The sequence below is a fragment of the Desmodus rotundus genome, chromosome X, assembly GCF_022682495.2.
Source record: "Desmodus rotundus isolate HL8 chromosome X, HLdesRot8A.1, whole genome shotgun sequence".
In the NCBI taxonomy this organism is placed as follows: domain Eukaryota; kingdom Metazoa; phylum Chordata; class Mammalia; order Chiroptera; family Phyllostomidae; genus Desmodus; species Desmodus rotundus.
The window spans coordinates 31,777,126-31,794,903 of record NC_071400.1 but is presented as its reverse complement, the minus strand read 5'-3'; the positions used below and the strand labels follow the sequence as shown (position 1 = coordinate 31,794,903).

The 17,778-nt window shown below is 38.4% G+C and overlaps 1 protein-coding gene and 1 pseudogene across 2 annotated transcripts in view; one reads left to right on the top strand and one right to left on the bottom strand.

Moving 5' to 3' along the window:
- The window catches only part of KLHL13 (kelch like family member 13), a 231,474-nt gene that overhangs the window by 161,701 nt on the left and 51,995 nt on the right, over window positions 1-17,778 (bottom strand). The window lies entirely within an intron of this gene.
- On the top strand, window positions 9,484-9,879 carry LOC112303526 (small ribosomal subunit protein eS17-like; annotated as a pseudogene).

Here is a 17,778-nt window from a genome sequence, read left to right as displayed (position 1 = left end):
GGACCTCATCAAAATAAAAAGCTTCTGCATGGCTAAAGAAAACAGCACCAAATTACAAAGAGAACCAACAGTATGGGAAAACATATTTGCCAATGATACCTCAGACAAGGGCCTGATCTCCAAAATACATAAAGAACTCACACGACTCCACTTCAGGAAGACAAACAACCCAATTAATAAATGGGCAAAGGACTTGAACAGACACTTCTCCAAGGAAGACATACAGAGGACCCAGAGACATATGAAAAGATGCTCAGCATCACTAGCCATCAGAGAGATGCAAATTAAAACCACAATGAGGTGCCACTTCACACCAGTCAGAATGGCCAACATAAACAAATCCACAAACAAATGTTGGAGAGGATGTGGAGAAAAGGGAACCCTAGTGCACTGTTGGTGGGAATGCAGAGTGGTGAGGCCCCTGTGGAAAACAGTATGGAATTTCCTCAGAAAACTAAAAATTGGAACTGCCCTTTGACCCAGTAATTCTGCTGCTGGGATTATACCCTAAGAACACTGAAACACCAATCCAAAAGAATCTGTGCACCCCAATGTTCATAGCAGCACAATTTACAATAGCCAAGTACTGGAAGCAACCTAAGTGCCCATCAGCAAGTGAGTGGATCCAAAAACTATGGTATATTTACACAATGGAATTCTACGCAGCAGAGAGAAAGAAGGAGCTTATACCCTTTGCAACAGCATGGATGAAACTGGAGAGCATTATGTTAAGTGAAATAAGCCAGGGGATGAGGAACAAATACCATATGATCTCACCTTTAACTGGAACATAAGCAATAGAAGGAAAAAGCAAACAAAATATAACCAGAGACACTGAAGTTAAGAACAATCTAACAATAGCCAGGGCGGGGGTGGGGAGTGGGGGCAGGGACAGTGGGTAGAGGGGATTACAGGAACTACTATAAAGGACACATGGACAAAACCAAGGGGGAGGGTGGAGAGGGGGGAGGGAGGTGGGTTCAGCTGGGGTGGGGTGGAGGGATGGGGAGAAAAGGCATACAACTGTAATTGAATAACAATAAAAAATATATATTTTTTTTAAACCTCAAAAAAAAAAAAGAAAAGAAAAAAGAGAAATAATAGGTATGAGGGAAATTAAGAAAATTGTGAAATAAAAGCTAAGGAATAAGCATCTAGCAGACGAATGGTTGGAGGGCAATCAACCGTTTCAAGCTCTGCTCAGACCAAGGAAGATACAGCTAATTTGTTTAATAGCTACAAAGTCAGTGATGATCTTTTTTAAAGATTCAGTATGGATGGGGATAATCACACTTCAGTGGTTTAAAAAATAAAACAAAAATGAAATCTTTCAAGAACTTATAGGGAACTCAAGTATATCAGAGAATGACTCTATGTTAAAGGCAGCCTTCAAACAAAGGAAATAGAGGATTAAAAATAATTGGGACCCTAGCTGACATGGCTCAGTGGGTTGAGCATTATCCTGCAAAGTCAAAGGTTGCCAGTTCGATTCCCTGTCAGGGCACATGCCTGGGTTGTGGGCCAGGTTCCCGGTTGGGGTGCTTGCAAGAGACAAGCAATTGATGATTGATGTTTCTCTCACACATTGATGTTACTCTTCCTCTCTTTCACCCTCCATTCCTCCTCTCTAACATAAATAAATAAAATCTTTAAAAAATAATTGTGGAACACTTGGGCAGCATTTAGAAAAATAAATTACATACTACTTCATACTATTACTCCTACTTCACAGAATGTTACATACTACTTCACAGAAGGATCAAAGATTTAGAGTTAAACAATAAAACTGAAATAGTACAAAGAAAACCAAAATGAAATTATTTACAATCATGCAGTGGAGAAGTAAGCAGCACCCCAAATCTAGGAACCATAAAAAAAACTTAAGTCTGATGACCCAAAAAGTTATAATTCTGTACTTCAAAAAGACTACAAATTCAAAAGGCACTGAATTTGATAAAGTAGGAAAAAAAGTCACCATATACATGACAGAGAACAGAGGGCTAATGATTTTAACTTACACATACACACAATAAATAAATGATAAAACACTACTGTAAAGCTGAGCAAATAATATAAACAAGAAGTGCACATAAAAGAAATACAAATCAGGCTTCCGGCAAAGATGGAGGCGTAGGTAGACACACTGTGCCTCCTCGCACAACCAAAACAAGGACAACAACAATTTAAAAACAAAAAACAACCAGAACTGACAGAAAATAGAACTGTATGGAAGTCCAACAACCAAGGAGATAAAGAAGAAACAGTCATCCAGACCAGTAGGAGGGACGGAGACAGGTAGCCGGGGTGGACAGGACTTGCATCAAGGCGGGTCTGGAGGACCCAGGGAGCTGGCGGATTGTGGAACACGGCAGGCCAGGCTGCAGCTAGCAGACCCCACAAGGTGGCGGCTGGCAGACCCTTCGGCCCCACATTCACACATAGATAAACCTGAAGAGACAGCAGGGGAGCAAAGCAGACCATGCAACCCAGGGCTCTAGCGCAGGGAAATAAAGCCTCAAACCTCTGAGTGAAAATACCCGTGGGGGTTGAGGGGGCAGCAGGAGAAATTCTCAGCCTCACAGGACAGTCCATTGGAGAGGCCCACAAGGGCCTAGAGCATGCACAAGCTCACCCACTCGGGAATCAGCACTAGAGGGTCCCAATTTGATTGTGGATACTGAAGGGAGTGACTGAAATCCGGCAGAGAGTGGAACAAGCACCATTGCTCCCTCTCGGCCCCTGCCCCACATACAGCGTCACAGCGCAGCAACCAGCGTTACCCCGCCCCAGGGAACACCTAAAGCTCCACCCCTTTATGTAACAGGTCCGCCAAGACAAAAAAAAAATGGCCCAAATGAAAGAACAGATCAAAGCTCCAGAAAAAGTACAACTAAGCCAACCTATCAGATGCACAGTTCAAAACACTGGTAATCAGGAAGCTCACAGAATTGGTTGAATTTGGTCACAAATTAGATGAAAAAATGAAGGCTATGCTAAGAGAAACAAAGGAAAATACACAGGGAACCAACAGTGATGGGAAGGAAACTGGGACTCAAATCAACGGTGTGGACCAGAAGGAAGAAAGAAACATCCAACCAGAAAAGAATGAAGAAACAAGAATTCGGAAAAATAAGGACAGGCTTAGGAACCTCCAGGACATCTTGAAACGTTCCAACATCCGAATTATAGGGGTGCCAGAAGGAGAAGAGGAAGAACCAAACATTGAAAACTTATTTGAACAAATAATGAAGGAGAACTTCCCTAATCTGGCAAAGGAAATAGACTTTCAGGAAGTTCAGGAAGCTCAGAGAGTCCCAAGGAAGCTGGACCCAAGGAGGAACACACCAAGGCACATCATAATTACATTACCCAAGATTACACAGAAGGAGAGAATCTTAGAAGCAGCAAGAGAAAAGGAGACAGTTACCTACAAAGGACTTCCCATAAGACTGTCAGCTGATTTCTCCAAAGAGACCTTACAGGCAAGAAGGGGCTGGAAAGAAGTATTCCAAGTCATGAAAGGCAAGGGCCTACATCCAAGATTACTGTATCCAGCAAAACTATCATTTAGAATGGAAGGGAAGATAAAGTGCTTCTCAGATAAGGTCAAGTTAAAGGAGTTCATCATCACCAAGCCCTTATTATATGAAGTGTTAAAGAGATTCATCTAAGAAGAAGAAGACAAAAAATATGAACAGTAAAAATGACAGCAAACTCACAGTTATTAACAACCACATCTAAAACAAAAACAAAAGCAAACTAAGCCAACAACTAGAACAGGAACAGAACCACAGAAATGGAGATCACATGAAAGGTTATCAACAGGGGAGTGGGAGGGGGAGAGAGGGGGGAAAGGTACACAGAATAAGTAGGATAAATGGTAGGTAGAAAATAGACAGGGGGAGGGTAAGGATAGTATAGGAAATGTAGAAGCCAAAGAACTTATATGTACGACCCATGGATATGAACTCTAGAGGGGTAATATGAGAGGGAGGCGGTGTACAGGATGGAGTGGAGTGAAGGGGGGAAGTGGGACAACTGTAATAGCATAATCAATAAATATATTTAAAAAATAAATACAAATCATTAATAAAAATAAATACAATTTAAAATGACGCATTGTTTTCACTGATATAATTCACACACACACACACAGAGTCTGTATATATCCGTTATGACTGACAGAAAATTTGGAGTTAAAGGAAATGTTCACTTTTACTGTATAATTTTCTGTTCAAGTTATTTCAAAATGCAAATAAGGAAGATCCAGCAAAAGCAGTAAGAAGGAGTGGCCATGACATAGAGGAAACCAGGAAGATATAGTAACCTAGAATGTAAAATAAAATGTCATTGTATGAAAAAAGGAGTAAAACAATGTGTCAAATGCTCCTACCTGTGGCACCGAAGAAGTCCTACCCTGAGGAATTGAGAAATGAGAACTTGATGTGGTAACACAGACGACAGTGAACACATTGATAGGAGTGGTTTCTTTGGAATAGTGGAGAAAAGGTTGATTACTGTGGGTTCAAAAGAGAGTGAAAGGAAACAAGCACACACAACACTTACAGAGACTTGTGCTTTAATAAGGAGCAGAGAAATAGCTGGTGATTGGAAAGGGATATAGAGTGGAAATAAATAATGTTTGGTTTTATGGTGTTTTTATAATGGGAAGTAATAGAGCAGGTAAATCTGAAAAGCATGACATTAAACAAAAATATAAACTGAAATACAATACTATGTAATAAATTTCAAAAGCACATAAGATAATACCATGTACATGTATATGTATATATATATATATGCATATGTATATGTATACATTATATGTGTGTCTACATATGTACAACAAGGATAAACATATTCAAGGAAATGATAAACACCAAATTTGGGATAGTAGTTATCTCAGGAAAGGAAGGGAAAGGAATGTAACTGCGGAAGGATACAGTAGTGGCTGTACCTGAATCTAATATTTTATTAACGATCTGAAAGAAAAATGGCAAAAAATTAAGGTATTAAATAACTAAGTGTTGAGTTTTTTAGCATTATATTAGTCTCTGTACTTTTCTCCGTGTTTGAAATATTTTAATAAAAAACAAACAAAAACATATAATACATTTTCTCTTCCAGAAGTAGGGACTATGTAGATAAGCAGACAGGACATGACATATAAAGGTCAGCATTTTTTTTAAAGAATGTCTTCAAAGACAGGGCAGAAATATAACCAGGCATGCATTGTAATTTTAAAAACACACTTCTCCATGGCCATGATAGTCTCATGAATAAAAAAGGAACAAATAATGACTCAGAGCACACACCTGAGAAAGACTTAATTGTGGTTTTGCCCTTAAAAATTCTACTTAGCACACCAGAAATAAAACTGACAAAACTGTTTCTGATAGTTTAGATGTCTTGCATAAGTTCAACCAATTTTACTTTTAAGCATTAAAGTAATTCACAAATCTTGTATTTCTCAAGCACCTATCCTATAGTTAGGTAATATTTCAAAGAGAGGTTCCAACTTATGATTTAGCATTTAATTAAAATCCATTGTCTCATTCTTTCTTAACCTGTCCAAGAACCAATAGCTTTAAAAATAATGGGATTTGATATGCCTAACCAATTTCACACCATGTAAGGTAGGCCCTGCTTATGAACTACTGATGTTACATAAAAGAAATCAAGTGCTTGTACGATATTCCATCTTTAAATAAAATTTTGATAAGTACTATATTCAGAAAAGCTGACAGAAAAGACCAGTGAAAAGTGCTAAACACTACAAAATCAAAAAGCTGCAAAATGTAGAAAAATTGTACATAATTGCAATTCTGTAAATGAAGTTATGTATAGCAGCATCACTAAAAATTCAAAATCATCTTGAAATGGCAAAATATGGAATCTGAGAAACAGAATCTTATTGTTTAAGAAATAGTTTGTTATACAAAAGTTAATATTTTTAAATGTTAGAGTGACTATTGAATCATTCAGCTTTCACATAGGACAGACCATCATATTCCCCTCTCACCTGTGGCACTAAAGAAGTCCTACCCTAAAATATTTAAGTACTAGATGTTGAGCTCAGTGGTGATTATTCCTTAGAGTAAATCTAAAGCTGACTAGGACTATGTGGTATGTCCCACATACACACCCCTAAGAAAATGGGCAATGCTATAAATAATAACGGTTGCACTATCCTAAAGGTTGCAGCTACAGCTAATTTCACAACACACCTTTTATGTAAGTGATAGTCCTGCCTGCTTTTCTACTGCTTTTGTAGCATATTGGGCTACAGCTAGGGGGTCTGGAGAGTTATGATAAAACCACTTCTATGTCTAAATTCATACAAAAAAGACTAGGTTCCCCAAACCCTTTCCCTGTCTGCATGCCAGGGTGGCTGATACACTGTCCTCAACAATTTCAGCTTTCTTCCTGTAATCACTGAGGCAATCTGCCTATGTTCACCACCATCTTGCTCTTTACTGCTACAGATATAAACCATATGCCATGCAATTCCACTGCTTTTTGCAATAATATCACTCCTTCCTTCTCTATGTGATCCCTTAGACATCCCTTTTAATGTTATCACTCAGGACTTTCACAGAAGAATAACAACAAAAATAAATATATACCAAAAGATATTCAGGGGATCCAAGATGGTGGCAGAGTAGGTGGAAGTTACATTCACCTCCTCCCAGGACCAAACTGGAATTACAACTAAATTATAGAACAATTACCCTGAATAACCAACTGAAGACTAGGTGAACAGAAGCCACATGGAGACAGGTAGGAAGGGCAGATACAAAAAGAGCTGGCCCGACACCCACAAAAGTTGATTCAGAATCTAGAAGGATATTTCAGCTGCAAAGGTCTGCCCTTAGAAGCGAGGGGTCTCAACCCCACACTGAGCTCCCCAGCATGGCAGAGCACTAGAAACAGGAAGAGGAGCCTATATAAAATCTAGCTGTGAAAACCAGTGGGGATTCCATCTTCCAGGGAAGGAAGAGAGTCTGCTACAAAACCAGATATGAAAAGGTCATCACACAAAATCTCATTTGCAGTCACTCACCCTGGGCTCTAGTTGGACGGGAGATGGCTCAGAGTGGTTTGGAGTCATACAGGGAAAGATTGAGTTGTGTGGCTTTGGGTAGAGGACTAAAAGGACAGCCATCAAAGGCCCTGTGCTGAGTCCCTCTTGTACACCACCCACAGACACCATTTTTCCTGGGTCAAGCACTCCCCTCCATACAAAATCAGCCTGGAGGAATGCACTAATCCCAATCCTACTGACACCCTGCCAAGTTTGCATCCTGTGGAAAAGCCTACTGGCTATGGCATGCATGGGCTCATGGTGAAGACCTTCTTTCTCTTTAAAGATCTTATTTATTTATTTTTAGAGGGGAAGGGAGGGAGAAAGACAGGAAGAGAAACATCAATGCGTGGTTGCCTCTTGCACGCCCCCTACTGAGGGCCTGGCCTGCAACCTAGGCATGTGTCCTGACAGGGAATCTCACTGGCAACCCTTTGGTTCTCAGGCCGGGGCTCAATCCCCTGAGCCACACCAGCCAGAGCTGAAGACTTTCTTAAAGCATTCTCAGAGAGGTCCAGGCAGACTCAGCAGGTAGCAGAGATGCACAGGGAGAGACTGACTTGTGTAGCTCTATGGTGAGAACCACATTTTCTTCACACACCCAATAGGTGCCACCATTCCTGTGCAGAGCCCTCCCTCCATATGGCCAAATCCTGGACTTACTCTGATGACTCCCTGAAACCCTGCCCCAACATAAAAGTCCATGGGCCACAGGCGAGTGACAACTGGCCTTGGTGTACATTGCGACTTCTGCTAAATGGCCTTAAACCCCACACTGATGCCAAATTTGAATCTGAATCAACCTGGTGAACACTACTCACCCCTCCATGGTGACTCACTTAGAATTTACGTCACACAACTAGCATACCACTGCAGGCTGTTTTGTGACAGAGCCAAAGCAGCAGCTGGCAGGCAAAGGTGAATCTGTGAGTGCCATGCCACATTTTCTGACCTGCCTCAATGCTTAGTGCTGGCGGAAGCCAACTTTGGCATGCAGTTAGATCTCTACCAGACTCACCCACGCCCAGCAGAGGCAACCAAAAATGGTGGATCACTTTGTGGCTACAAACAGGTACCCCAGGGCCAGTCACAGGCAGTGTCTGACATTGATCTGCACAAGAGTACCTCCAAAGAGGCCCCAGAACCAACACAGTTCATGGTTGGCTTCAGACCACATCAGAGAATAACCCAATTAGCTTCACAAGTGGTATATCCAAAGGAACTTCTCAGCAGGCACCAGTCCATGCTAAGGTGAATTCTGCTTTGTGGAATAAGCCTTCATACTGCAGCTCATCCACTGTGGTTATAGTCAATTTTCATAGTCAGGAACCCTAAAGGTTGATACCACCCACAGATAGGCCAACAGCAATAAAGACTCATTTACCACAGATGGGCTTATATAACACATACAAGGGACATTCTTGGAGCACCTAGATCAGGCGATCAGAGAAAGTGTGTAAATGAGTCCCACAGGCCACCCAGTACATAAGACCACCCTACCAAGACTTGGAGGCATAGCAGATCTACCTAATACACAGAAATGAATACAGAGAAGCAGCCAAAATGCAGGCACAAAGAAACATGCCACAAATGAAAAAAACAGGAGAAATCCCCCAAAAAAGAACTAAATAAAAGGCAAGCAATCTACTAGATACAGAGTTCAAAATAATGGTTATAAGGATGCTCAAGGAACTTGGAGGAAGAATGGATGAATCTCAACAAAGAGATAGTAAGCATAAAAAAAAACACAAAAACTATTAAAAAAGAACCAGTTAGAAATGAAAAATGCAACATCTAAAAATGAAAAACACAGTGGAAGAAATCAGTAGCAGATTATATGAAGCAGAGAATTAAATCAGTGATTTGGAAGACAAGGTAGCAGAAATATCCAATCACAGCAGTAAAAAAAAAAAAAAAAAAAGACACTAAAAAATGAGGATCGTGTAAGGGACCTCTGGGACAACTTCAAGCATAACAACTGCATCATGTGGTTATTAGAAGGAGAACACAGAATGCAAGGGATTGAGAAATTATTTGAAGAAATAAAGACTGAAAAATTCTCTAACCTGGAGAAGGAAAAAGACACACAAGTCCAGGAAGCACAGAGAGTCCCAACTAAGATGGATCCAAAGACGCCCACTCCAAGACACGTCATAATTATGATGGCAAGGGTTAATAGCAAAGAAAGAATCTTAAAAGCAGCCAAAGAAAAAGTTACCTACAAGGGAGGTTCCATACAACTGTCAGCTGATTGCTCAACAGAAACATTTCAGGCCAGAATTGTTAGGCATGAAATACTCAAAGTGATGAAAAGCAAAGACCTACAAACAAGACTACTCTACCCAGCAAGTCTATCATTCAAAATTGAAAGAGAGCTCCTTCACCAGGGACCAGCCAAGATGGGCCATGTTCACACCAAGACCATAAAGAAGGTGGCCTGGGTTGTCATCAAAAAGTATTACATGTGCCACAATGCCTTCCACGCCAACAAGCACATGTGTGAGAAGATCACTATTATCCTCAGAAAGAAGCTCTGAAACAAGCTCTGTCACATAGCTGATGAAGTGGATCCAGAAGGGCCCCATGAGAGGTATAGCCACCAAGCTGCAGGAAGAGGAAAGAGAGAGGAGAGATAATTATGTTCCTGAGATCTGAGCCTAAATCTGGAGATCATTAAAATTGATCCTGACACTAAGGAAACACTGAAGCTCTTAGACTTTGGCAGTCTGTCCAACCTGCAGGTCACTCAGCCTACAGTTATGATGAATTTCAAAGCACTATGTGGAGCCATTTGAATCTTTCCACTGGGCTGTAATATTATCAATAAACTACTGACAACTTCAAAACTAATTAATTAATTAATTAAAGGAGATATAAAGAGCTTCCCAGACAAGAAAAAGTTAAAGTAGAATATTATCCCCAAATCAGTATTACAAAAACATGTTAAAGGGACTTTGAGAAGGAAGAAGAAGGAGGAAGAGGAGGAGGAGAAAACATAATTGTGAATATTAAGTGGTAATAAATTATAGCTATCAATAATCACTGTAAATGTAAATGCATTAAATGTTCCAATCAAAAGACATAGGGTAGCTGAATGTATAAAAACAAGACATGAGAAAGAGAACCAAGATGGCGGCGTAGGTAGACACACTGCACCTCCTCGCACAACCAGAACTGACAGAAAATCGAACGGCAAGGAAGTCCGACACCAAGTAGATAAAAAATAAACATTCATCCAGATCGGTAGGAGGGGTGGAGACAGCAGCCGGGGCAGAGAGGACTCGCGTTGCTGTGGCGGGACCAAGACTGGCGGAGTGTGGGACCAACAGGGCAGGCAGTCTGACCACTAGCAGACCCTGCGGCCCCCCTTCGCGCACAGATAAACGGGGACGAACGGCGGGGAGAGAAGCAGACTGCGTAACCCAGGGCTCCAGCTCAGGGAAATAAAGCCTCAAACCTCTGATTGAAAGCACCCGTGGGGGTTGGGGCGGCAGCAGGAGAGACTCCCAGCCTCACAGGAGAGGTCCTTGGAGAGACCCACAGGGGCCTAGAGAGTGCACAAGCCCACCCACTCGGGAACCAGCACCAGAGGGGCCCCATTTCATTGTGGGTAGCGGAGGGAGTGACTGAAATCGGGCAGAGAGTGGAGCGGGCGCCATTACTCCCTCTCGGCCCCTCTCCCGCCTACAGCATCACAGCGCAGTGACCAGCATTACCCCACCCCGGGGAACACCTAAGGCTCCACCCCTTTAAGCAACAGAAGCACCAAGACAAAAAAAAAAAAAAAATGGACCAAATGACAGAACACTTCAAAGCTCCAGAAATAATTTAACTAAGCAGCGAACAGATAACCAACCTATCAGATGCACAGTTCAAAACATTGGTAATCAATAAGCTCACAGAATTGGTTGAATTTGGTCGAAAACTAGATGAAAAAATGAAGGCTATGCTAAGAGAAACAAAGGAAAATGTACAGGGAACCAATAGTGATGGGAAGGAAACTGGGACTCAAATCAACGGTGTGGACCAGAAGGAAGAAAGAAACATCCAACCAGAAAAGAATGAAGAAACAAGAATTCGGAAAAATGAGGACAGGCTTAGGAACCTCCGGGACATCTTTCAACGTTCCAACATCCGAATTATAGGGGTGTCAGAAGGAGAAGAGGAAGAACAAAAAATTGAAAACTTATTTGAACAAATAATGAAGGAGAACTTCCCTAATATGGCAAAGGAAATAGACTTCCAGGAAGTCCAGGAAGCTCAGAGAGTCCCAAAGAAGCTGGACCCAAGGAGGAACACACCAAGGCACATCATAATTACATTACCCAAGATTACACAGAAGGAGAGAATCTTAGAAGCAGCAAGAGAAAAGGACACAGTTACCTACAAAGGAGTTCCCATAAGACTGTCAGCTGATTTCTCAAGAGACCTTACAGGCAAGAAGGGGCTGGCAAGAAGTATTCCAAGTCATGAAAGGCAAGGGCCTACATCCAAGATTACTGTATCCAGCAAAGCTATCATTTAGAATGGAAGGGAAGATAAGGTGCTTCTCAGATAAGGTCAAGTTAAAGGAGTTCATCATCACCAAGTCCTTATTATATGAAATGTTAAAGGGACTTATCTAAGAAGAAGAAGATAAAAAATATGAACAGTAAGAATGACAGCAAACTCACAGTTAATAACAACCACACCTAAAACAAAAACAAAAGCAAACTAAGCAAACAACTAGAACAGAAACAAAACCACAGAAATGGAGATCACATGTAGGGTTATCAACAGGGGAGTGGGAGGAGGAGGGGGGGAAGGTACAGAGAATAAGTAGCATAGATGATAGGTGGAAAATAGACAGGGGGAGGGTAAGAACAGTGTAGGAAATGTAGAAGCCAAAGAACTTATAATTATGACCCATGGACATGAACTATAGGGGGGAATGTGGGAGGGAGGGGGTAGGCAGGATGGAGTGGAGTGGTGGGGGGGGAATGGGACAACTGTAATAGCATAATCAACAAATATATTTTTAAAAAATAAAATAAATAAACAAAAAAAAAAGCAAGACCTGATACATATATATGCTCTCTACAAGAGACCCACCTTAAAATGAAAGACACAGACAGACTGAAAGTAAAGGGATAGAAAAAGATATTTCATCTAAGTGAAAATTTTTTAAAAGTTGGGTAGCAACATTTATAACAGACAAAATAGACTTTACAACAAAGTCTGTAATAAGAGAAAAAGAAGGACGTTACATAGTGATAAAGGGATCAACCCAACATGGGGATACAACCCTTGTAAACATTTATGCACCCAACACAGAAACACCTAAATATATAAATCAAATGTCAATGGGCATAAAGGGGGAGATAGACAGTAATAAAGACATAGTAGGGGATTTTAACGACCCCTTGACATCAAAGGACTGATCTTCCAGACAGAAAACCAGTAAGAAAAGAGCAACCTAAACCAATACAGTAGACCACATGGATATAACTGATATTTTCACAGCATTTCATCCCAAATAAGGAAAATATGCATTCTTTTCAACTATACATGGAATATCTTCCAGGATACACCACATATACAAAGTAAGTCTCAATAAATTTAAGAAGATTGAAAGCATATCAAGCATCTTCTGTGACGACGATGGTATGAAACTAGAAATGAATTACAAGAAAAACACTGAAAAATGCACAAAGACATGGAGACTAAATAATATGTTACTAAACAATAAATGGTTTAACAATGAGATGAAGTAAAAAATCAAAGGATACCTTGAAACAAATGAAAATGAGAACACAACAATGCAAAATCTATGGGACACAGCAAAAGCATTCCTAAGAGGGAAATTCATAGCATTACAGGCCTACTGCAAGAAACAAGAAAAGTCTCAAATAAACAACCTAACCTTATACCTAAAGGAATTAGAAAAAGAATAGTAAACAAAGCCCAAACTAAGTTCAAGGAAAGAAATAATAAAAATCAGAGCACAAATAATATACGAACTAAAAAAATTACAAAAGTCAATGAAACAAGAGCTGGTTCTTTTAAAAGATGAAAAAGATTGATAAACCTTTAACTAGTTGCAATAAGAAAGACAGAGAACCCTGACAGGTTTGGCTCCGTTGGCTGGGCATCATCCCACAAAGCAAAGGTTGCTGGTTCAATTCCCCATCAGGGCACACGAGCCAGGTTGTGGGTTTGGTCCCCAGTCAGGGCATGTTCAAGAGGCAACCTATCAATGTTTCTCTCTTATATCAGTGTTTCTCTCTCTCTCTCTTTCTCCTTCCCTTCCCCCCTCTCTAAAAATAAATAAATAAATAAAATCTAAAAAAAAAAGAAAGGGGCTCCAAATAAGTAAAATCAGAAAAGAAATAGGGGAAATAATAAGTGACCAAAAAGATAACAAGGATCCTAAGAAAATATTATGATCTATATGCCAACAAATTGGACAATTGGAAAGAAATGGATAAATTCCTAACAACATGCAATCTTCCAAAACTGAATCAAGAAGAAACAGAATATATGAACAGATGGGTTACAACCAACAATATCAAAGCAGTAGTCAAAAAATTTCCAACAAACAAAAGTCCTGAGCTATATGGCTTCCCAAGAAAATTTCAGCAATCATTCAAAGAAAAACTAACACCTATCCTTCTTAACCTATTCCAAAAAATATTCAAGAGGAGGGAAGACACCCAAACTCATTTTATGAAACCAGCATTATCCTAATTCCAAAACCAGATAAAGACACTACAAGAAAGGAAAATTATAGGCTAATATCCCTGATGAACATAGATGCTAAAGTCTTCAACAAAATATTAGCAAAGCAAATTCAGCAATACATTAAGAAGATCAAACACATGACCAAGTGGGAATCATTCCTGGGATGCAAGGTTGGTACAATATCTGTAAATCATTAATGTGATCAATTTTGACAAAATCACATACCCATTTATGATAAAAAAAATATGTATCAGCAAAGTGGGAATAGAGAAAACATACCTCAAAATAATAAAGGCGATATATAAGAAACCCAGAACTAACATACTCAACAGGAAAAAACTAAAAGTGTTTCCATTATGATCAGGAACAAAACAGGAATGTTCACTTTCACCACTCTTATTCAACATAGTACTGGAAGTCTAGCCACAGCAATCAGGCAAGAAAAAAAATAAAGGCATTCAAATAAAAATAGAAGTAAAATTGTCATTATTTGCAGATGACATGATACTGTATATAGAGAACCCTAAAGATTCCACCAAAAAAATACTAGTACTGATAAATAAATTCAGTAAAGTAGGATGATACAAAATAAATATCCAGAAATCAGTTGCATTCTATACACCAATAATGAACTATCAGAAAAGGAGACTTTAAAAAAAATCCCATTTGCAATTGCATCAAAATAATTAAACACCTAGGAATAAATTTAACCAATGAGTTAAAAGACCTGTACTTGGAAAATTGTAAGATATTGAAGAAAGAAACAACAAAAATACAAATAAGTGGAAGTATTTACTGTGTTCATGGAGAGGAAATATTAACATCACTAAAATATCCATACTATCCAAAGAAACCTATAGATTCAACACAATTCCTATCAAAATACCAATGGCATATTCACATAACTATAACAAATAATCCAAAATTTTATATGGATACAAAAAGACTCCAAATAGTCACAGCAATCTTGAGAAAAAAAGAACAAAGTTAGAGGTATCAAGCAATCTGATATCAAACTATATACAAAGCTATATAAATCAAAACAGCATGGTACTGGCGTAAAAACAGACATGTAGATCAATGGAACAGAGTAGAGAAACCAGAAATAAATCCACACATATATGGTCAATTAATATTTCATAAAGAACACAAGAACATACAATGGGGTAAAGACAGTCTACTCAATAAATCGTGTTAGGAAAATTGGGCAGATACACGCAAAAAATAAAACTAGACCACCTTCTTACACCATACACAAGAATAAATTCAAAATGGATTAAATACTTAAGTGTAAGACTCTAAATCATAAAACCCCTAGAACAAAACATAGGCAGTAAAATCTCTGACATTTCTCTTAGCAATATTTTATCTGATATATCTCCTTGGGGAAGGGAAACAAAAGAAACAAATAAACAGATGGGTCTACATCAAACTAAAAAGATTTTGCACAACAAAGTAAACCATCAAAAAAATGGAAAGACAACCCAGTGAATGGGAAAACATATTCACTGATACATCTGATAAGGGGTTAATATCCAAAATTTATAAAGAACTCATAAAACTCAATACCAAAAAATCCCCAAACAATCCAATTTAAAAATGTCCTAAGGACCTCAATAGATACTTCTCCAAAGAGGACATACACATGGCCAACAGACATATGAAAAGATGCTCAATGTCATTAATCATCAGAGAAATGCAAATTAAAACCACAAAAAGATTTCACCTAAAACCTGTCAGAATGGTTATCATCAATATATCCACAAAACATGTTGGCTAAGATGTGGAGAAAAGGGAACCCTTGTACAGTGTTGGTGGGAATGCAGACTGGTGACTCACTGTGGAAAATAGTATAGAGGGCCCTCAGAAAATTAAAAATGGAACTGCCTTATTATAAAGGATTATAAGATAATTATTGTGAAAGGTATAATCCAGATATATACCCAGTGATTCCACTTTTGGGTATATATCTGAAGAAAGCCAAAACACTAATTCAAAAAAATATATATGCGCCCCTATGTTCATTGCTGCATTATTTACCATAGCCAAGATATGGAAGCAACCCAAGTGCCCATCAATAGATGAGTGGATAAAGAAGAGGTTGTACAGACATACAATGAAATATTAGCCATAAAAAAGTGGAATTTTACTATTTGTGACAGTATGGATGGATCTAGAGGGTATATGCTAAGTGAAGTAAGTCAGAGAAAAACAAATACCATATGATTTCACTTATATGTGGAATCTTAAGAATAATATAAATGAACAAATAAAACAGATACGACTCATAGATACAGAAAACAGACTGATGGTTGCCAGAGGGGAAGGGGTTTGAGGGACTGAGTGAAAAAAGTAAAGGAATTGAGCAGTACAGATTGGTAGTTACAAAATAGTCATGGGGATGTAATGTATAACATAGAGAATATAATCAATAATACTGTAATAACTACATATGATAGCCAAGTGGGTACTTGGAGCATCAGGGGGATGCCTTTGTAAAATATATGATTGTCTAACCACTATACTGTACACCTGAACATACAAAATAATTTTGAATGTAAATTGTAATTGAAAAAAATTCATAAAGATGATTGACCTCAATTGTGTGATTATGTGTGTGTTTGAAACTGAGACAAAATCTACAACCGGGTTAAAGATAGATTGGTTACATATCTTATTTTCTTTTTCACATTTTTACCTACAAAAGATACTAACACACCTCTTAGGTCCTATTTACCATGGAAAAATCCTATATTTCCCATGAAAGTATTACAAACAAGAAAAAGACAATGAAAGAGAAAGCAGAAAAGCTTACAAAAATTTCAAATAAAATCTATATAGAAATTTAGGAAGATAAACAAAAATTATTGCACATTTTAATGGGGAAGCAAATTAATTGGGCTCATCTATGAAAACTTCCAGTTTGCATGAGTTTAAGAAAGGCAGAGGTTGTTTTTTCCCCATTTTCATGGTCAGAAGCCATAATTCAGTTTGTCTTCCATGTTTCAGAGAGTAAAATTCTCAAGTGGTTTTATATCACAGTAATCATCTTAACAGAAAGTTGTTTATCCAAGCAAAATGAGATTCAAAACTATTTTAAAACAAAAATGCCTACTTGATAAATATAATGGATTTATCAAGTTCCAGGTGACCCTTTAAAAATCTAGATAGCTTTTAAAAATCAAGAATTTATATGGCATTATATTTTTCTAGTGTTGTAAAAGTAAAAATTAAATCATTGTATTATCTTTGCACAAGAGGTCTTTAGCTGAAGGCTTCTGGTTTGCAAATCAGCCTATAGCTGAAATCTGAAGTCCATGCTGTAAACACCAGGCAACATTTAAACAGCAGCAAAAATAAAGTATTTCCCAGTGATAAATTCAGTATGACATTTCTTTAAAAAGAAGAAGTATTAACCATTTCCCAAAATAACTTAGGTGAATATTAATAAAAGATATTTAAAATCTTTGACTATATTTTTGACAAAAGTTTTGTGAGCAAATTTTGAAGAATTCACATTGATGAGATTTTTAAAGTCTACTCACTTCTATATACTATACATTTCTAAATTATATGTAGCCCTGGCTGGGTGGCTCAGTTGGTTGGAGCACTCTCCCATACACCAAAAAGTTGCAGGTTCGATTCCCGGTCAGGGTATATACCTAGGTTATCAGTTGGACCCCAGTTGGCATGTGTGTACAGGAGGCAAATAATTGATGTTTCTCTCCCTTTCTTGCTCAGTCTCTCTCTCTCTCTTCCCCTTCCCCTCGCTTCCAAAAAAATCAATAAATATATCCTTGAGTGAGGATTTTAAAATTTTTTAAAGAAATAAAGTATATGTAAAACATAATATATATAATACTTTTATTCTGATTAAGAAGAACGCATTGAGTTATGCCCATGATCAGCTAATAAATCACGAACCCTCTTTAATTAAGATCTACTGTAATTAATGTACAACAATCTTAGAAAAA